Source organism: Hyaena hyaena, unplaced genomic scaffold (assembly GCF_003009895.1).
Source record: "Hyaena hyaena isolate Hyena2069 unplaced genomic scaffold, ASM300989v1 scaffold_167, whole genome shotgun sequence".
NCBI classification, from domain to species: domain Eukaryota; kingdom Metazoa; phylum Chordata; class Mammalia; order Carnivora; family Hyaenidae; genus Hyaena; species Hyaena hyaena.
The window spans coordinates 1879986-1902668 of NW_024080798.1; the positions used below are offsets into that span (position 1 = coordinate 1879986).

Here is a 22683-nt window from a genome sequence, read left to right on the forward strand (position 1 = left end):
AAACATCTCAACAAAATGTCAGATGCTCCACAGGGGTCTCCCAACCTTCACCACTCATTACTATAGGCATGGGGACTCTAAAAAATACTTTTAAAAGAGAAAAGGAATACCGATGCCTGGGTTGTATACTCACAATTCTGATTTTATAGCTGTGCAGTATGATCCCTGGCATGGGCATTTCCTGTAGAAACTCCTGGAAGTCAGTCTCTTATGTACCCACGGTTGAAAACCACTCCTTTGCAGCACCACTCCTCATCCTATTTGTTGGGAAGCACCAGTTGTTTCTGATTTCCAAAGTATCAAAGTACAATAAAAATAAATTACCAGAAAAATAAAAACAATAGAAAATATGAGCCTCAAATTATGTCTGTTTTTTTAATGTTTGTTTTTTTTTTTTAATTTATTTTGGGGAGAGAGAAAGAGCATGAGCAGCGGAGGGGCAGAGAGGGAGGGAGACACAGAATGTAAGCTGTCAGCAAAGAGCCTGATGCAGGGCTCACACCCACAAACTGTGAGATCACGACCAGAGCCGAAGTTGGCTGCTTAACCAACCGAGCCACCCAGGCACCCCAAATTTTGGTTCATTATTAAACTCAACAGATGCACTACTGTCCTGTGAAATTATTACTCAGTTTCTAAATGCCGACTCTCCATTTCTGTATTTACACTGTTATGCACTGGTAACAAAAACAGTCTGCACCCCAGCATGGGTCTACACAAAGGACATTTAGGGTAGCAATACCCAGAGGGTACAGAAAAGGGGCAAAATGGAGGCTAAGAACTCAGGTGAGGACTGCACAGCAATGGAATTATACAAAGCAGCAGTAAACAATTACATATCCAAGCAAGGGAGCATGCCCATAAGGATCAGGGCAGACTTGCCATCAAACAGATTTCTGTGCTGCTTCTGGGCACAAGGAAGAGGCCCCTCAGTATTGACAGAAGGCTGAAACAGTGGAATTTCTGGGATGTGTTACGCACAATTAAAACACCCCCTTTAAAAACTATATATAACCTTGCTTTTGTCTACTTGTGAGGTTTTTTTTAACATTTCTACAGCTGAACACGTGTTTTACATTACCTAATAATGTAGAGGTATGTCGTTCTTCTCTTTGAATATATGCTGTTATCATGACAGCGTGCGTTGAAAACGAGAGCATCTATCAATAAACAGACTAGATTACTCGCAGTAGGACTAAACTAGGAAGGGGAGACTCCTTCCTACAGGTAATTCAAGGAGGGGAGAGATCCGGGGGGTCAGAAGAGCTAATGAATGCTTCAGGAGAAGGAAGCATAAGGGTCGGACATGAGGGGCTTTAGGGCCAGACAGGGAGACTGGGGCAAGGAGGGATTTCAGCATGAAAATGGCCAGTTGTAGCCAAAGGTCCATTCCTGCCCTCCATCGAGTCAACCCTGCCACAAAACTCTCAAGGGAAATACCAAAGGCAAAGAAAAGCTTCAATATGATCTAAGCCAAAGTCCAGTCTTCCTGGTAAGTTCTTAAAAAGAACTTGATAGGACCTGGGTGGCTCGGTTGGTGTGTCTCGCTCTCGTCTTAGGCACAGGTCATGATCCCAGCATTGCGAGAGTAAGCCCTGCATCAGGCTCCACTCTGAGTGCGGAGCCTGCTTGAGAGTCTCTGTCTGTCTGTGTGTCTGTCTCTCCCTCTCTCTGCCTCTCTCCACCACACTCTCTCCAAAATACATATTTTTAAAAAGCTAAAAAGAATTTGATAATCTACCTCTGTACCTGAAGAATGGGGAAAAAATGGACATTTCCTCACTGCCTCTAGCAATGATGCACAAACTCAGTGAGAATAACCTTTCCTCTTGTTTACTTTTTTAAAACACTGAAAAAAGCTCCTCGTGGTGAAAAGTTAAAATTTTTTAAAAAGAAATCACTCAGTTACAAAGATAAAATTAGTTCTGCTCTACTGCCTTAAGAGAGCCCTTAATTAGATTTTGCAAGATGCTAAGAACATTACTTCTTAGCTCCCTCTAGTTGCAAATATGACACAATATGTAATTTTATTAACAATAAACACTCCAGATATGTCATTCTCATTGATCCTCCAGATAACACTAGTGGGTGAGTATCACCATCTTTTAACGACTGAGGCCCAATGAGGTAACATTACTTCTCCAGAGTCCTGCAGGTTGTCAGTGAAAAAAACCAAGGCTCAAACTCACATCGCTCATGCCAAATCCTTTGCAGTTCACCACCTGCAAAGTGCATTCACTCCTATTGCCTTTCTGGATTCTATAACGGCTCAGCCAGTCAAGCTTTGGCTAGTAAAATATAAGCAAATGTGAAAGCAAAGAGGACATATTAAGAGCAAAAGCATCTATTGTTTTTAAATCTAGAATATTCTGCTCTTTGGAAATGGCCAATCAAAAGTCTTGACATTTTTTTCACATTGAAGACTTCAGTGTACCTGGTATTTCACATTGCCCAGCCCTGAATCCTCATTTAGAGTCACCATTAATCCTTCTGGATATCTTCACTTTAATGTCTTTTCAGCGTGTTTAAAGCTATTCCTTCTCCACACCAATTACCTTTCTCAAATCCCCATGGCCTTTTCAAACTTGTTCCCACCTGAGGGCCTTGACACTTGCCATTCTTTCTGCAGGAAATACTCTTTCTCCAACATCCTTATGCCCGCTTGACCCTGTATCTGGGGCTCCACTCAGAGATCACCTCCTCCAAGAGGACTTTCACGGGGCACCTGGAAGGCTCAGTCGACTGAGCTTCTGACTTCAGCTCAGGTCATGGTCTCGAAGTTTGTGAGCTCAAGCCGTGTGCCGGGCTCTCCGTTGACAAACAACTCAGAGCCTGCAGCCTCCTTAGGATTCTGTGTCTCCCCCTCTCTCTCTCTCTCTCCCTCCCTCCCCTGCTCATGCTCTGCCTCTCTGTCTCTCAAAAATAAATAAATGTTAAAAAAAATTTTTTTAAAAGAGGATTGTCACATATTATTGCCCCCACCCTCTCTCTATGGGCTCCCCATTTCCCTTTCTTGCTAGCACTCCTCACTATCTGAGATCCTTATTCGCTGGATATGCAAACACTACATGAGCACAGCTCAAAAAAGAGAAAAAGAATCAAAGTTAACACAGAAAAAATAAACCAGATGCCACACATATCATAAACAAACACACCCTGAGGGAAAACTTGTAAATACACTCAAAATAACAAGACCAAATATTGACTATTTTGCTATTTATGTATAGTACACAGTAAGAAACACTCAAACGTGATATACACAGAAAATGCCCATCAAACAACAAAACAGCAATTTACTGCTATTTAACACACCTCCCTCGGCCAATACTGTCCTAGATGATCCTTCATGTTTCTACAATGAACAATTTTCTAACTGTGGCTACAATTATCTCCTGTACTCCTCCCGCTTGGAATCAGTTAGTTTATACAAATCAGCTAAGGAAAAACTGATAGCTAAGCTGTCCAACAGAAAATATATTAGGACTCCCTAGCCAACCTCCCCCTCTGGAAAGCTCAGATCAGTCTTTCCAACAGATCCGTCTGGGCCACGTTCCAGGGACCTTACCATGGCAGGATCCTCTTGGTCATTAACCATAAAAACGTAATCACAAGTCCTTCATTTCCCTCTGCAACCCAGTGCGGCTGGAACTCGGAAGTCGGCTCATTCCCAGCATGTTATGCTGATGCAGAACACTTTTTTAATAAAAGTGGTAAGTTTATGGTCTAAAAATATAGAGGACGACTTCCAGCTATGATAAAACAGCCCATTTTCTAGGCGTTTTATAATGCCAACTGCATGCACAACTGGGAAGCAAGTTAAAGTGTTACTATTTCCAAGGAGAGCGTATCAATTCTTATCATGGACGCCCCTCCTCCTGAGCAAACCTTCAAATTGTATTCACTTGTATAAAATCTCTCTTCCTGTACCGACCCCATCAATGAAGGGCTGGCGTCAGAATTATTTCCGACAGCCCACCTCTTGTCAGAGTAGCTGCTATCAGCTTTATTTCAGTGATTTGGGGATCTCAAACAAGATAAGCAAATCCAGCATATGTCTACATAATGTTGGTTCCTAACTGTGTCTGTGTTTGGATATAATTGTACTGAGTAACTCAATATAAAATAATATTGTTTGCTGGGTGGCTCAGTTGGTTAAGTGTCTCCTGATTTTGGCTCAGGTCATAATCTTACAGTTTATGAGATCAGGCCCCGCACTGGGCTCCACAGTGACAGTGCAAAGACTGCTTGCGATTCTCTCTCCCCTTTCCTCTATGCTTCCCCCACTCACACTCATGCTCTCTCTCTCTCTCACTCTCTCAAAATAAACAAACATTTTTAAAATTTTATGTTTATTTATTTATTTTGAGAACAGGCAGAGACAGAATCACAAAGCAGGCTCCAAGCCATCAGCAGAGAGCCCAACGCAGGGCTGGAGCTCGCAAAATATAAGATCATGACCTGAGCCAAAACCAAGAGTGGGACGGAGACTTAACCAACTGAGCCATCTAGGTGCTCCAATAAACATTTTTTCTCATGTTTATTTATTTTCGACAGAGAGAGATACAAAGCACAAGGGGGGGGGGGGCGCGGACAGAGGATCCAAAGCAGACTCCACACTGACAACTGAGAGCCCAATGTGGGGCTAGAACTCATGAACCTGAGAGATCATGACGTGAGCCAAAGTCAGACACGTAAATGACTGTGCCACCCAGGTGCACCTCCCCCCCATAAGCATTTTTTTTTTAAATGATACTGTTAAGTAGTTTTAGCTATTAAACTGAAGACTTAACAGAGTACCTTTGTTAAGATATACACATGTAACTGGGAACATCAAATTTGTGGAGACTTTTTAGCCCCATGAAAAGAATATGCCAGTTATTTCAAAGCAAATACATAGAAAATGACAATAGTATATACTGACTGTATACAAGTCTCTCAAATGCACATTCCAAGAAAAAACAAACACCCTTGAAAATAAATAAGTGATAAAGTATGTTACCACTTATCTTTTTAAAAAAAATTAATCAAAATGGTTGCTTGGCAGCACAATCCAAAAACTACTATGATGGAGACATTAGGTGTGAGGTAGCTAGGAAAAATGACAAAAACTAGTGTAAGAGTCATTACTGCCTTTTAAAGGATTATTTATTTAGGAGCATCTGGGTGGTTCAGTCGGCTAAGTGTCCAACTTCAGCTCAGGTCAGGATCTCACCATTTTTGAATTTAAGCCCCGAGTCAGGCTCTGTGCTGACAGCTCAGAGCCTGGAGCCTGCTTCAGATTCTGTGTCTCCCTCTCTCTCTGACCCTCCCCTGCCTCCGCTCTTTCTCTCTCTCAAAAATAAACGTTAAAAAGAAAAAGAGACCATATTCATACAACTTTTATTATAGTATATTTGCTCTATTTTATTATTAATTATTGTTGTTAATCTCTTACTGTGGCTAATTTATAAATTAAACTTTATCATAGTTACAAATGTATAGCAAAAACATAGGGCTTGGTGCCATCCATGCTTTCAGATATCCACTGGGGAAGGGGGGGCAGTCCTGGAATGCATTCCCTGCCTGTAAGGGGGAATACTAGATGATGTTATCACATCTAGTATTCACAGATAAACACACTAAGATTAAAAGAGATTAACTTGCCCAGAGGTGTACATATATACCTACTGAATCAACAAACTTAGATTTAAATCCAAATGTACCCACGAAAACCTAAATTCCCAACCACTCATAAAGATAATACTTGGTGGGGATAGGGGGACACAGAGTGGTTAAAGATGGGTATCAAAGTAATTACATGTTGGGAATTTTCATTTTGTTAACTGCTACTGAACACCAAACCCGTATCTTTTCTTGTGTGTATGCATCCAATGCTGCCCTTGTAAATACCCACGAACCCACTCTTGAAAACTACTTAGAGTTGAATGGAACAATCCATTACCTCAGTGAGACAGAATAAATACAACCCTGTTCTCTTAAAAAAAAAAAAAAAAAAAGTTCTGCTGCCTAAATCATACGCAACAAGTCCTCAAACTTTGGGGTTGTTTTCAGCTATTCTGACAAAAACCAAGGTAGGGGCAGCAAGACTTAACAGCAGGCCAAGAGGCTGGGAAGAACCCAGCCCAAGATTAAAACCTAGCTACTGGGGGCTAATTCACAAATGGATTATTAAGATTTGGACATGGTTAAGAACAGTTCACATCTCGTTTTCTTTGGGCTCTTGTTTTGTCTGATATACAATGGCTGAAAAGTAAAAAAATCCTGACTTTTTACTTTAAAAAATTAGGTAATATAAAGGTGTTTTTCAAGTCACACACGAAATAAGGTTAATTTGGGGGAACAAAGACCTACAGGTCAAAAACCTAATCCACTGAACTAACTCACCAGGAGACCCTGAGGAAGGGACTTACTTCTTATTAAAATAGGGAAATACATTTCTTTTGTATTCAGCTCACAACATCATTAGGAGAGCCCAAATAGAGCATTTATGTGGGAAAGGTTTACCGCCGATACAGTGTAGTAACAAATATGCCCAGAGGCATGAGCAGGCCCATCTGAGTCTAAAGTTAGACACATCTGTACAACAAATGATCAACTGCCATCAGCTACAAGTCACCAAAATAGAAAGAAACATGGTGCCTGTATTTTCAAGCAACCCACCAGACATCACAAAGAATGACATCAACTTTCACTTCTTCTGCTCATTTTAAACACTACCAAACCATGGAAATTCAATTCTCCATTAATCATTTTCATATCTGACAAACTTCCATTTCACAAAACAAAGCCGTTTCAGTAAAACTAGGATTACGCAGCCCCCAACACAAATCATCAAAAACAAGTTTCCACACTTCTATGCAATTTCTACGGACTAGCAATCTCGAAGTACGTTCTGTAGATAGCTAAAAAGGTCTGGAGGATACTAAGGTGGTGTGCAGAAATGACAGTTTCTGGGGTGGGGAGGGCGCTCAAGTCAATCAAGTCTGGGAAACGCTGTGTTAGGTGAAACAAAAGACATCCCTTGACTACAGTACTACTTAGAACCTTTAACAGGTTGTGTGTTTCAGATTCCTACACAGAGGTGTTAGAATACAAAGCATTTCCCAAACTTATTTGTACACAGCACCTTATAGGCAAGTGCTCCACTGGAAACACACTGAAAATGTGGAAGAAGCCATTTAAAGACAGAAACCCGTGTCCCAGGAATTCCTTCAGAACATAATGTACTTTGAGAAAGCACCGTACACCAATAGCTGCAAGCGGGACTTCCACTGCAGACTCAATGCCCCGGGTTCTCTGCGTTCTAGAGCAGGGGTCCTGGGGCACCTGGGTGGCTTAGTCGGTTGAGCGTCCGACTTTCGCTTGGGTCATGATCTCACGGTTCGTGGGTTCGAGCCCCGCGTCGGGCTCTGTGCTGACTGCCAGCTCAGAGCCTGGAGCCTGTTTCAGTCTGTGACTCCCTCTCTCTCTGACCCTCCCCTGCTCACATTGTCTCTCTCTCTCTCTCTCTCATAGAAATAAAAAAAAAAAAAATTAAAAAATAAATAAACAAACATTAGAGCAGGGGTCCTAAAGCTCTTGAATGTTCTTGATAATCTAGAAGATCCTCACCTGGGAACAGAATGTCATGTGTCTAAAGCTGGAGGGTCAATTACAAAAGCAGAAAGGAGAGATGGGAAGGAGAGAAGAACAGAAAAAGAATCATTGGCATCTCCATTATCAACTAATGCTGAGGAACAACTAACTCGCTTTCATTTTCTTTTTTCTTCAATAGATTTCACCTTATGAAATGAAATCACCTCAGGGCATATTTTTAAACTCAACCAAACATCAGCCTTCAGAAGATTCACCGCATGACTCTATCCACAAGTCAGCAGACCGATATTCAGCAGACATAAAGGAAGCAGGGAATTTTACCAACAAAGGCCCTTCTGTGAAAAATGTTAAAAGTGAATTGGTAATAAAGTCAGTGCATTGTTTTATATTCAGCAATGGAAATACCAGCAATGTTTATTTCGGGCAAAAATCGATTTCTTAATGTTAATTAATCTGAGCCCCCAAAAGAATACATCCTAACTGGAATATTTCCTGGTTTAATGGTTTCTGGAAGCACAAATTCAAATGGCATCACGGGCCGTGCAGAAAACTTTAATGAATGAAGCATGGAGGGCCTCAGAAATTGGGAGGTTGTGGAGACTAGGGGGAAATCTGGGAGTACAAACCAAACCTCGGGGCATTTGTGCTCAGTTCAATTAAGACACAGTACTGACTGCCCTCTCCCCTCCCCTCACAAAAACAAAACAAAACAGGTGCAGTCCAAATTCAGCTCACAGGCTGCCAGCATGAGACCACTGAGAGAGCCACCATCCTTCAGAGGACCTGAGCCTAGTCTTCTACAAATGCCTGATGAGACATTACACTTACAAACCACCAAGGTAAGGATAATGTCAACCCAGATGCATCAAATAAATGTGCTTACAGTGGATGAATATTCGCAGGTGGAGGTACACATGTAATACGCTTCCCACACAGTACAACGGAGTTGTAAGTCTTACAGGAAGTAACCTGTTGAGTAAACTTGGGCAAAGTATGCCACCTCTCTGGGCCTCAGTTTCCCTCATCTATAAAATGAAGATGGGAATACCAGCCCCTTTGGGTAGTAGTGAAGGTTCTACAGGAATATATTCATAACACTCTTAGCACATAGTAAGTGCTCATTAAATGGTAGTTAATTGTTATTACAATGTATAGTCTGGTTACAATCGTAAGCAGTATTTAGAACAATTTATGTGACGGCAAAGAATTTTCGCAAGCAATCAGTAGGTATATAATGCTGATCAAGCCTTAGAAGACACTCCTAATGGTGTGACCCATCTCAGCCACTTTCCAGAAGCCACAAAAAGATCCTCGTGTCATCTCATGAAAATGCTCAGAGCCCAGAGGACACACAAACACACACACACACACACACACACACACACACATTTTTTTTTTTAATACTGGGATCATTCAAATTTGAACAGCTTGTACACATTTCGCATTAATTCTGTTAAATATTTTTAAACACTCAAAAGAGCAAATCCAAACACACTGGATGCTAATAGCTCCCTGCCAAGCACCTTGCACACAGTCATTTACCCTCCATAATTCACACCCATTAATGTTACTATTCTCACCTCCTCTTCCAGCAGATGATCTTCAGACTTGCCCTTTTCTAGGCACTGAATGCTTTCCCCTGCAAAAACTTCAATTCCAACCTGTTGGTTCATTTTTCTTTCTTTCTTTCTTTCTTTTTTTTTCAGTCCCTGAAGAAATTGGACCGGGAAGGGGGAAAATGATGAAGTAATAACATGCAGGTGCTTCCTACCTAATTAAAAGAGAAGTTTACAGCTGCACTGGTAGTGAATCATCCCTGTGGGTTATCCACGTGTATCCTTCAAGTGGCACGTAGCTCCATCAAGAGCCATATTCCATATGCTTTCCTGAAAACTGCCTTCTTTCAGCTTGGTAAAATGATGACTATCAGGTAACTAATGGTATTTTCTGTTTCCTGGCTTTCCTCCCTATGGACATCCCAGTCCATTTGTGTTTCCTTAATTCTAAAAATAATTAAGTAACCTTGAAGCAAGAGGCTCAAAGCTTACTAAATCAAGTTTGAATTTATACTGAATCAAAGCATACTGTCAGTAGGAAAAAACGCTACAGGCAAAATTGTGTCCAATATGTTACTCTTTGTGTCCTCTGTACATATATGTATTTCACAGATACACACACCCTGTCACTGCCTCTAAGCAAGTGTACAGAGGAAGGTGAAAGGAAGGCAACCCTTCATTGTATACACTTTTTATCTTTTGGAAATTAGGCAGCTGATGAATAAATTATTGGTCCTAAAAATTTATCTCTGGCTTTTTAAATTTATCTGGACTGCAAGGCGTTTTCTTATATTTCAAATTACTAGTTTCACAAGTGTTTAAGTTAATGTTCTTATTTCTTAAGCTTATCCAGGGATATTTCTTTTTGTTTTTTAATGTTTATCTTTGAGAGAAAGAGCTGTGCTGAGCTGTCAACACACAGCCTTATGTGGGGCTCATGACCTGAGTCAAAGTTGGATGCTTAACAGAGCGAGCCACCCAAGAGCCCTGTATTTCATGTTTTTATACATAAACTGAAAAAAACTCTACAACAGACCTTTAACTCTAAAGGTGAGTTACCCGGGGCTGTAAGTTTTGCTTATTTCTCTAAACTTCTGCAATAATACTGCTTTTCAAATTAAAATAAAACAAAATAAAATAAAATACTAAAATAAAATAATATAAAAAGCTACAAAGACAAAAAAGCTGTGAGATACCACTGTGTATCTGTAAGAATGGGTAAAATCCAGAACAATGACAACATCAAATGCTGTCAAGGATGTGGTACAACTCCGGCACGAAAGGAAAATGATACAACCACCTTGGAAAACATTTTATAAGTTCCTTCCAAAAATTAAACAGTCTTAACTGTACAATCACACTCCTTAGTATTTCCCAAAAGAGGTGAAAATCTTATAGCTGCACAAAAACCTGCACATGGATGATTAGAGTGCTTAATTCACAACCGCGAAAACTTAGAAGCTACCAAGATGTCCTTCAATAGGAAAATGGAACATCCAGAGTATTATTCACCACTATAAAGGAATGAGCTATCAAGCCATGAAAAACCATGGGGGAACCTTAAATGCACAGGACTAAATAAAGAAGCCAATCTGAAAAGACTACATACTCTAGAATTCCAACTATGTAACACTGTGGCAAAGGAAAAACTATGAAGAAAGTAAAAAGATCCGTGGTTGCCAGAGGCTGGGGGGGGGGGGGGGGGGATGAATAGGAAGAACAAGGAATTTTCAGGTTAGTGAAAAAATTCTGCATGATACTGTAATGATGGATTCGTGTCATACAAGTATCCAAACCCATAGAATATGCAATCTCAAGAGTGACCCTTAATGTAAACTATAGACTCTGGGTGACAATGACATGCCAATGTAGGCTCATCAATTGTAATCAATGTCCCACCCTGGTGGGGGGTACTGATCACTAGGAGGCTATGCATGCACTGGCGCAAGGGCTATCGAAGAAACCTCTAGACCTTACCACAACTTTACTGTGAACCTCAAACTGCTCTAAAAGATAAAATCTACTTAAAAAAAAAAAAAAAAAAAAGAGCTACACAGAAAAATGTCAGAATGTGACTAAATTATTTTTATGGTGACCAAGCTTCTAGAAGGGCTACATACTGAGGTAGCATCAGAATCATTTCAAATGAATTCCCATCCTTAAGGGTTTCTATTAAATGCCCAGAAGAGCACTTATAATTTTAAAAAGAACTTAACATAATTATATCTGGTTAATTGTCTGCACTTATTTTTTTAAGTATATTACTTTTTTTTTTTTTTGATGTTTGTTTATTTTGAGAGGCAGAGACTGAACATGAGCAGGGAGGCCAGAGGGAGGGGAAGGGGAGAGAAGGAGAGAGGGAGGGAGGGAAAGAGGGAGGGAGGGACAGAGACAATGAAAGAGAGACAGACAGACAGATAGACACGGGGAATCCCAAGCTGACAGTGTTGAGCCCAACGTGTTGCCTGAACCCATGGACTCTGAGATCATGACCTGAGCAGAAATCAACAATCAGACACTTAACAGACTGAGTCACCCAGGTGCCCATCTGCACTCTTCATCTTTGTTCACCTTGTTTAAAAATTAGGAACCGAGGAGCACTTGATTGGCTCAGTTAGGGAGAACGTGACTCTTGATCTTGGGGCTGTGAGTTCAAACCCCACGTTAGGGGTAGAGATTACTTAAAAATAAAATCTTTTAAAAAAAGAAAACCCTGGGGTTGACAATGTTCACCTGTACACTGCACTTTTCAGGTTCCATAGAAATATCTAGCTCCACAACATTCTTCAACTGATTTCTTTTAGTAGCAAAAGAGTTGTTTTCATCCTATTGCTTGGTGGCTAAACACATCACCTTAAAATTAATGTTAGCTTAGGGGCACCTGGGTGGCTCAGTTGGTTAAGTGTCCGACTCTTGGTTTCGGCTCGGGTCATGATCTCATGGTTTTGTGGGTTCGAGCCCCACATCCGGCTCTGTGCTGACAGCACGGAGCCTGCTTGGGACTCTTTCTTGCTCCCTCCCTGTCTGTCCCTCCCATGCTCTTAATGTCTCTGTCTCTCTCAAAAATAAACTTTTTTAAAAAATGTTAATGTTCGCTTAAAATGAGAATATTTTAAATATTCTTCTTTTCAAACTGTCCCAATAAGAAATGCAAGATAAGGAGAATGCTTCTAAAAAGTGTCTAAGAGTTAAACTGTAGCTACAGGTATAAAACTTGAGTCCCTTCTTACTCTAGCAGACAACAATAGTGTGTCTACTGGGCCCCACCTGGCACATGAAATCAGGAAACATGGTAAACAGTGATTTAAGGAGACTATCAGCTTTCATGGCCATTGCTCAACAGAATGTTGTCAGCTTTTCCTTTGGAGAATAGTGAACTGGCATCAATGAATTTGAGATTTTCTTTTCCACTCAGGAGACAAAATGCTGACTCCTCAATCTGAAATTACGTATGTAAGAGAAACTTGATTTTCCATTTCTTAACTCCCAGAATGCTTACAGAAGAGAGGGCATCCATGAGGGAACCTGGATATATTCTTGTCCATCCTCTCTTTACCTTTGTCTCTCAATCTCCCTCTTTCAGACTCCATCCCCCAACCCTCTCTGTTATTACGCCAGGCGTCAAGCAGTCTTAGCCTCTCCCTAATATCCAGCTACTAATGTATATCAAAACTCTACTTTGTAGACAAACATTCCAGACCCTCCATCACCTTGCCCCTCGAACTTTTTTCAATCATAGACTACTGGTCATCAACCTAAAAATCCTGGAGACTCAGGGGCACCTGTGAGGCTCAGTCGGTTAAGCGCCTGACTTCAGCTCAGATCATGACCTCATGGTTTGTGGGTTCGGGCCCCTCATCGGGCCCTGTGCTGACAGCTCAGAGCCTGGAGCCTGCTTGCGATGCTGTGTTTCTCTCTCTCTCTGCCCCTCCCCTGCTCACGCTCTGTTTCTCTCTGTCTCTCAAAACTGAGTAAACATTAAAAGAAAAAAATTTTTTAATCCTGGAAACTCAAGAATGAAGAGATCTAAGGTCCAACCTCACATTCAACATGAGTCAACTCAAAGCTTCTGCTTAGAACAACCAATCCTACTAGGCTTAGAGAGAGCACAGATGTCAATGGAGGGAAGCTTTCTTCGACACCTTCTTTTAGGGAGTTTTACATGTTACCACTTATTCCCATAGTTCTGTTCCCATCTCTTAGGGCCACAGAGAACAAAGTGAACTTCCTTTCCACACATTACCCCTCCACCCATTTAAAGTGCTGGTCTCCACATCTATTCTGCTGTTTTATTTTATTCCAACTAAATACCCCAGACTGCGCCGTCTTCTCTGAGACCTGTATGACTGTCATTAAAGATACAACGATATTCAAGAACAAGTGGCTTTTAAATTACCTTCCTTTTGGTTTTAAGCAGTGTGGAACAAAACATATTGGATCTTCAATCAAATTCTGTCACATACAAACACCGTATGAATTTCTAATCCTAAACCATGTGTTTTTAAGGCTACAATACATGGTAAAGCTCGGGTGAAACCTAATCTCTCCTCTCCTAGAATCAATCACCTCAAGGCATTCCGTATCTATAAACTTCTTTCTTTCCTGGGACTTAAAAAAAATTTTTTTAAACAATTACAGTATAATTAAATTTTAGCCCATTTTTGTCCCTTCTCCAAGAGAGTCTTAACTTTTATTCAATTTTACATTTCCGAAGAAAATGAAAATTAACTAAATTGAATTATCCCTCATGATTATTTATACATGGGTTTTAATTTATATTACAACATTGACATTCCCTAAGTGCAAAATGGGACTAGGCTGCAATTTTACACTTATAATCTACTCCATTGCCAAAGTAACTTCAGCTCAAATTATAATTGCATAGAAAATGCAAACATATTATTTTGACTTTTATTACCATTTCAACCCACTACAGAAATTATTTAACATGGTTGTGCCAAGTTGGAAGAACCCTACCACATAATATTTTTTCAAGCCAATGTGCAATCAAAAACTTTTTTTGATCTGCAAAGACTTTTTTTTTTTTTTTAAATGTTTTATTTATTTCTAGGAGAGAGAGAGAGAGACAGCGTGAGCAGGGGAGGGTCAGAGAGAGAGGGAGTCACAGACTGAAACAGGCTCTGAGCTGGCAGTCAGCACAGAGCCCGACGCGGGGCTCGAACCCACGAACCGCGAGATCATGACCTAAGCGAAAGTCGGACGCTTAACCGACTAAGCCACCCAGGCGCCCCTGCAAAGACTTTTCTTAATTCATTCTGTTTTAGCACTGACTTACATGTTTCTTGAGAACTTTACCACTATAGTGGAGTAATCAAAGCCAGTGCAAAAGCTCTTACCTCTTCTGTAGTCCGTTCCTTCTCCAGGAGTTAGCACTCTGCCCAAAGAAGAATCAACCAAAATCAATCAAAATGATTGATCACTGGCTGCAGACTACTAATAAAAATTAAAGAAGTACAGGGGCACCTGGGTGGCTCAGTCAGTTAAGCGTCTGACTTTGGCTCAGGTCATGATCTCACGGTTTACGGACCAGAGCCCCGCATCTGGCTCTGTGCTGACGGCTCAGAGCCTGGAGCCTGCTTCTTATTCTGTGTCTCCCTCTCTCTCCCTCTGCCCCTCCCCAGCTCACACTTTGTCTTTCTCTCTCAAAATGAACACTAAAAAAGTTGAAGTAAAAAAAAATCAACAAAGTACCAAAAAAAAAAAAAAAAAAAACTAAAGCATCAAAGGAAATCTGAATTGATTTGGAATATCAGTAAAAAGAAATTTAGAAAATATCCTTAGGTTCAGGTTAGATATGAAGGAAAGAAATAATAATGAGTGTATTAAATGCTTTTACCATGTGCGGGCTCTGTGTCACACGATTTATGTATACCATCTTATTTAATCCTGAAAACCTCCTAAAATACTAGTTCCCTTTTACAGAGAATGACTCTAAGAGATGACATGATATGAACGAGGTCACACAAAGAACAGTGGCGCATAGACCTACCTCACAAACCAGCAGCCTTAAAGAGTACTGAACTCTGGTGTGCCAGGCTCAATAGTGCCCCTACTCCCCCAAAATTCACATCCACCTGAGACTTAGGTGACCTTATTGAGAGATAGAATGTTTGCAGGTATTACTATTAACTTTTATTTTTTACATTTATTTTTTAGAGAGACAGAGAGACAGCGCATGAGCAAGGAAGGGCAGAGAGAGAGAAACCACAGAAATCAGAAGCAGGCTTCAGGCTCTCAACTGTCAGCAGAGTCCAACAAAGGGCTCAAACTCACAGACCATGAAATCATGACCTGAGCCGAAGTTGGACACTTAACAGACTAAGTCACTCAGGTGCCCCTGCAGATATTATTACTTAAGGTGAGGTCATAATAAATGAAAGTGGGCCCTAAATCCACTCTGTATCCTTCAAAGAAGACAGGGAAAACTCAGATACACAGAGTGAAGACAGTCATATGAAGAGGGATGAAGAAAGTGGAAGGTACGGGTAGAAACCAAGGAACGCCAAGGACCAATAACCAGCACAAGTGAGGAAAAGACATGAGAGGCTTCCTCCCAAGAGCCTGCAAAGGAAGCATGTCTCTGCAGACAGATCTGAGCCTTGTAGCTTCTGGAATTGTGAGATAACGCATGTCTCTTGCTTTAAGCCTCCCACTTTGTCATATTTTGTTATGGTAACCCTTGGAAACCAATACAGCTGGGAAGAGAATGTAACGATCCAACCAATGTAGCATCACATCCCAAAGAAATTCTGTGAACAGAGAGACAGTAATGGGAACCAGCATGTCAGAAGATCACGAGGTTAGTATCAAATAACAACCAGTGGTGTATTCCTAGCCCTTCCCAACAGTCAGTGGAAGCCCCAACTGCAGCTATGTCTCTGATAAGCTCTGAGAGCACTGCACATACTAGGAAAACATACCATTTTTTGATAGCAGGAACATCTGGCTATCTGAACACAAAACATTCACAACAGAAGAGATTTGCAAAATATAGCCTCCCAAGGGGTGAGAATTGCTTAAACCAAACTTGATTATTCCACGCAAACCTCTAAGTTTGATTCTAAGATCCCAGGTTGACATACCCTAGGCAAAAGATTTCTAGTTCTTCCATGTAAAATCTAAGCTTACTTTTCCTTCCGTTTGTAGTCATCCGCACACCCATGCCGGCCAATTGTCAAGCCTGCATTCAATAAACATCATGACCAACAAACATCATAAAGAGCCTACTAGGTAACCTGGCATTTTGTTCATTTTTAGAGATACTGTAGTAAATATGACAAATATAGGCCCATCCTTTAGGGAGTTTATCCTTTAGCAAGAATGGGAGACATTCAATAAGTCATCTTAAGTGTGATGAGAACTACCAAGAAAACATGAAGGACGTTACAGGGAATAGGAGATTAGGCGGGTCAGTCATGTGCAGCTGTAAAGGCTGTGCACTACCCAAGGGCACCTGGCCAAGGAATATGCATGGGCTAAAAATATAGCCCTCTCTATACATATAGCCGAACCAGAATACTGTTATTATCCTATTAGCACAAAAAGGCAACCTGAACTAGCATTGGCCCTGAAGCTGTAAAGGACAAGGGCCAGATCTTGGAGGCAGTATTAGCGAATTTCTATTTTATATTAAGAGTAATGGGAAATAACTGTAGAATTTTTAAAGTATTAGAATGAGCTGTTTAGGGGAGCAGAGGCAGTAATTTACCCAACATGATTTCATCACTTGTGTAATATGGAAATAATTCAAAGAAATGTATAAATAATTGAAGCTAAGACCATCTGTAAAAATGCCATTTTGGCTCTTTACCAACTGATGTGCATTTGAAACCCTGATGAAAAATGTAGCTTTTTTTAATTCCTTTAAGTTGAGGAGGATTTCACTGGTTTATTAATCAGATGCTCTCTCGCTTGACTAAAGCAGGATCCCAGGCCCTATTCAAAGCTGTCTTCCCTTTCCACACACCAAGTCCCAGGCTTCAAGAGAAGCTAGTAAAAAGCCCACATGAAGAAGGACCTGTCTGCAGAAAGGGGATCTGTTCTCCCCATCCAGGAGGCTGTGCAGTTGGAAAATTAAACCTGTCACTTTAAGATATATGCATCCCTCTTCAAGAATTTCTGGTATCAAATCAAGCAAGAGTATCACAGGGAGGCAAATCTGTACAATATGCGGATTCTCAGAAAAGCCATCATTTCCCAAACAGAAACCAGAGCAAGGCCATTGTACGTCCACAATTACCTACCTATACATGAGTTTGCTCAGAGCATAGAACACGTTTCCACTGCTGCCAGCCATGCAAGGCGTAGCTCAAAATCAGTCTCTGGTCAGATGAGTTTATGAAACTCCACAAACTACTCTCCAAGCTTCCATTTCCTTACATACCAAATCAAAACAAACAGACATGGGGGCCAATGCGAGGATTTATAAGTTAATACGTGTAAAGCACATATATGTAAATACATAAAAATGTACTATTATTTTCATTCTTAGAGCAATATAATACATTTCCACACATAAAATCCACTGAGAAGACACACAGAGAGATAAATCTGTTGAGCTCTATGTATCAGATCTTTCCCAAATTTGTCTGCCCACTGGATCCTTTTATCTCTCCATAAAGCATTTTCTGTCACTAGGGGAATCCAAGTCCTACGGGGCTTCCCACGGGACATGGTGCTCTGAGCCATGGGTCTCTGCCTGTTTATTTCCACTGCTCATCCAGTAATGCAGGAGACTTTATTTATACTTTAACCATGAGATGGCAGAAGGAGTAAAGGCAGACCTATGTGGAAGCCACCTTTCAATTTCCGGTTCCTCAACTATTGAATTGTCCCTGACGCTTCCTTTGGAATTTAATTCCAAAGTTAGTAAAAGCCTCAGTCCAGGTGGTGTTTTCATGTGTTGTTTATACATAAGAAATTGGCTAAAAGGTCAAGTGAGATGACAATAAAGGGCACCTTGCCCGGACTCAGGGTGAAAAAGCCCACCTTGACCAGACAAGGACAACTATAAACAGCACAGGCAGTGAAAACAGAATGTTTCAATCCAGAGCTGGGAGAAAAACAACAAGAACTTTGTTCACAAAATGACCACAATACGGCTTAGTCCTTTTTCTGGCGACATCACCCAGAACATTCAGTATCACTCCTCTCCCAACTAGAACACGTTGGTGAGGCTGATAGGAATGAACAAACTCAACGTCTTAAAAAAATAAAAATAGCTCACACTTGTAGAGTCGTAACTATCCTTCACGCGCTAACTCGTTAATCTTCACAGTTACCCTCTGAGCGAAATGCTTTTTCTTTTTTTAATTTTTATTTTTAAGTAATCTTTACACCCAATGTGGGGCTTGAACTCACAACCCAGAGATTTCAGAGCCGAATGCTTTACAGTCTAAGCCAGCCAGGTGCCCTGAGGCAAATACTTTCATGCCTATTTTTCAGATAAGCCCACCAAGGCACCACACATGGAGAACCTTACGCAGGATCACACAACTAGTAAAAGAGGGATTCATATCAAGAGTTTGGCTCCAGAGTCCAAGCTCTTAACTCACATATGTAATTATAATGAGATGTTCTTATGTTTTAAAATGTTGTTACTTGGGGCGCCCGGGTGGCTTAGTCGGTTAAGCGTCCGACTTTTGCTCAGGTCATGATCTTGCGGTTCGTGGGTTCGAGCCCCGCTTCGGGCTCTGTGCTGACTGCCAGCTCGGAGCCTGGAGAATGTTTCAGAGTCTGTGACACTCTCTCTCTCTCTCTCTGACCCTCCCCTGCTCTCTCTCTCTCTCTCTCTCTCTCTCTCTCTCTGCTAGAAATAAATAAAACATTAAAAAAAATTTTTTTTAAAAATAAAATGTTACTTATCTTACGACCTGGGTTCTTAAAAAAATTTTTTTAATGTTTTATTTATTTCTGAGAGAGAGAGAGAGAGAGAGAGAGAGAGAGGCAGTGTGAGCAGGGGAGGATCAGAGAGAGGGGGAGATACAGAAACTGAAGCAGACTCTGAGTTAGCTGTCAGCACACAGCCCGACACAGGGCTCAAACTCAAGAACCGTAAGATCATGACCTGAGTCGAAGTCGGACAGTTAACCGACTGAGCCACCCAGGTGCCCCATGACCTGGGTTCTTAAAAGGATTTATGTCTACTTTTGATGCAAAATTATTTAGATAAATATTAGCCAAACTTCAGATACTGAAGAACTACCTACTGTGTCATACTTGAAAACCACCTATTATTTTGTATTTCTTTAAATGAACACATTAAAAAAATTTTTTTAATGTTTATTTATTTTTGAGAGAGAAGAGAGACGGAGTATAAGCAGGGGAGGGGCATAGAGAGAGGGAGACAGAATCCGAAGCAGGCTCCAGGCTCCGAGCTGTCAGGACAGAGCCTGACGTGGGGCTCAAACTCACAAATTTTGAGCTCAAGACCTGAGCCTAAGTCAGACTGACTAAGCCACCCAGGCACTCCTAAATGAACACATTTTTTAACATGAATAGATTTAATTTGAAAGTCAATTTTGTTTCATTATTGTAAGAGGAAAAGCAGCATCATCTACTCTAAGTAAAAGGGACCACTAAAGATAAATATGATGTCAATAAAAGAGTGTTATTAATTTCTAGCTAAACAATGTCATATGCAGAAGGCCCAAGACTTAAGTTCTCTCTTTCTCTTATCTGCAAAGATAGATCAGCCACTGCTAAAAGATGGTAAGGACTCACCAGCACCACAGTGTGACTGCCTCTCAACATAATCACACCCACTGAGAGGGAACTGCCAGGGGAGTGACCATCTTACCTCAATTCAGTTCAAGGCCAGGTGGTGCTAATCCCCTCATGCATCATGGGTGGTCCCACACTTTGGAAAACACTGCTTCAAAAAGCATTACGAATGAGAGATGTCACAAATAGAGATTTATTTGCCAATGAATCAAGTTGCCCCTGTAAGTTTCCTGCATAATGAGAAACCACAGAGATAAAGGTTAAATACTGCTTCTGGGTTCAATCAATCAATGGTAAAGTGATACACTGACGGAAACCTGGCTTGGCTGGCAGGTGTTCCTCTAGAAAGGGACTTGTGGTTTAGGCATTGACCACAAGATCAGCCCCAGCCAAGAATGTGACATGGGTCCAAAAAGAGGGAAGGGCCTTATGCTGCAATTCTGACTTATTAGGAGAAGCAAGAGAAGAAAGGGAGCCCTGTCTACACTGTGAGCCCGCAAGCCCACACCTGGTGCTCAGGAAACACTATTACTTAACACAGCATGTCCTTCCAACAGCAGGCAATGGTGAAAGGTCTGAAAATTAAGCTATTTGAGGAATATTATCACCCTATTTAAAACTGCAACCAAGCCCCTCCAGCATACCTATCACCGTCTCTTAGGTTCTACCTTTTTTTTCATAACATGCAACACTCATTGCTTTTACATGAATTTACAGTCTATCTCTCTCCATGAGAATGAAGACATTTTAGTGGGTTTTTTTTATTTAGAATGTTCTTTTTAAAGTTTATTTATTTACTTTGAGACAGACAGACAGCATGCAAGTGAGCAGTAGAGGGGCAGAGAGAGAGAGAGAGAGAGAGAGAGCGAGTGAGCATCCCAAGCAAGCTCCACACTGTGAGCTCAGAGCCTGATGTGGGGCCCGAACCCATGAACCCATTAGATCATGACTTGAGCCAAAATCAAGAGTGGGACATTCAACCAACTGGACCACCCAGGTGCCCCGATATTTTACTATTTTGATCACTGATGCAGACCAACTTCATAGAACAGTGCCTGACACACATCAGACACTAAGTAAGCTGAACGAATTACTGAATGATTTCATAAGAACGGTGGATGCTTACAGCCAGAAAAGAAAAAGCTTACAGGACATGCAACACACTTTTTAAACTCGAATAATTATTTTTATCTTATAGTGTCTACAAGAGCAGACTCTGGAAAGAAAGTCACAGGTTTGAATCTCAGACTTGCCACTTCTAAGCAGCTACACTCTGGACATATGGATGACCTCAACATTCACAGAGATAACTAAAGAGACTGAGAACCCATTTATTTTAAGAAAAGACAGTATATTAAAAGGGGCAAGTGACAGCACTTATTTACCAGGATTACTGCAGTGCTGAAGTAAGATAATGAGTATAGAAGAGCTTTTAAAACTCCTATGTCAATGAACCATTATCCATCCTTATTTATGGTTATTATACTATCAGTGTTGACACTTTACTGCATATGGAACTCAGCGATGGGAGGAGCCACCAGTATGAATGCCAAAGAGCTATCTGTGTGCGACTTCTCCCAAATCTGTGGTCAGTGCCTTTACATTAGTCACTTATTACTGGCCTTGGTTGGGAGTATTTACACATGGGAAGTTGGCAAGCTTCATATTATCATTCCCTGCCCAGAGCAGGCTAACCATTAACCAGCATAACTCAGATGACACTTGACAACAAAATTAGGGGTGACAGAAATACAAGGACAAACTCACAGGTGAGAGAGCTCTTCTCAATGGACCCAGAGCATGTTTAAACAGAAACCGGACAGCATCATCGGTCAGGAGCCTCTGACATGTAATCAATGCACTTTTTCCCCACTGCACTCAACTACTCTGGGAGCAGGAACCTGAACTGTCCACACCTCCCTCTCCCAAATGGCCATGGTGGCAAGCATGCTTCATATTGTGACTGTATTCGGTTGTTTTCCTCCACATCAAGACTCTTAAACTCTCAAAAAAAAAAAAAAAAAAAAAAGACTCTTAAACTCTCCAACACACTCAACTACATCAGGCCTAATTTCCAAGTTTCAAATCACTAGAGAAAATGGGTCAGTGCCTTCTTTTAAAAAAGAAAGGTGTGGTTTCTCTTTCTAAAATCTACCTTTCAAATAAAAATGCAATAATGGGAGCTCTAACATAAGGAAAATCATGCTTTGCAGTGTGTTTCTATTATTCCAGCCTCCAGGAAAAACAATGGAATCCTTATGTCCTTCAAAGGGACCCTCAAAATGACTGAAACAGCTTTAATTAATGATGTAATTAGCATGAGTTTTTGGACATACCAAGATAATGGGTGGGTGGGACATGGGTTATCACTGATGCCTTTCAATGTAGTCAGTGGGAAAAAAGCATCTGACAGTGAACCTGTTTGTAGGTCATCATCCTCCAAGCTATCTATACTTGGTTCATCCTTTCTCCTCAACCTAACCAACAATTCGTTTCATACAGAATCCTCTCCCAAACTGACAAAAACCCAGTGATCACAAAGAAAAACATGGATGGAATCATAATACTTTTATCAAGAATTCAATGTAATCCACATAGGATAGTGGATAATTCTACCTCTAGTCACTGAGGCCTTTCCACGCTACAAAAACCATAAAGGTGAAAAACTAAACCAGGGGCGCCTGGGTGGCTTAGTCGGTTAAGCGTCCGACTTTCGCTTAGGTCATGATCTCGCGGTTCGTGGGTTCAAGCCCCGCGTCGGGCTCTGTGCTGACTGCCAGCTCAGAGC

General features: G+C 41.0%; 1 protein-coding gene and 1 long non-coding RNA gene across 9 annotated transcripts in view; one reads left to right on the top strand and one right to left on the bottom strand.

Moving 5' to 3' along the window:
* MAGI1 (membrane associated guanylate kinase, WW and PDZ domain containing 1) overlaps positions 1-22683 on the bottom strand; it is a 632528-nt gene that overhangs the window by 507510 nt on the left and 102335 nt on the right. The gene's annotated exons all lie outside the window — the stretch shown is intronic.
* Positions 15649-17234, top strand: LOC120236959. The gene is made up of 3 exons (XR_005529816.1): positions 15649-15972; positions 16320-16403; positions 17098-17234. It is a non-coding gene; the product is annotated as an uncharacterized LOC120236959 (long non-coding RNA).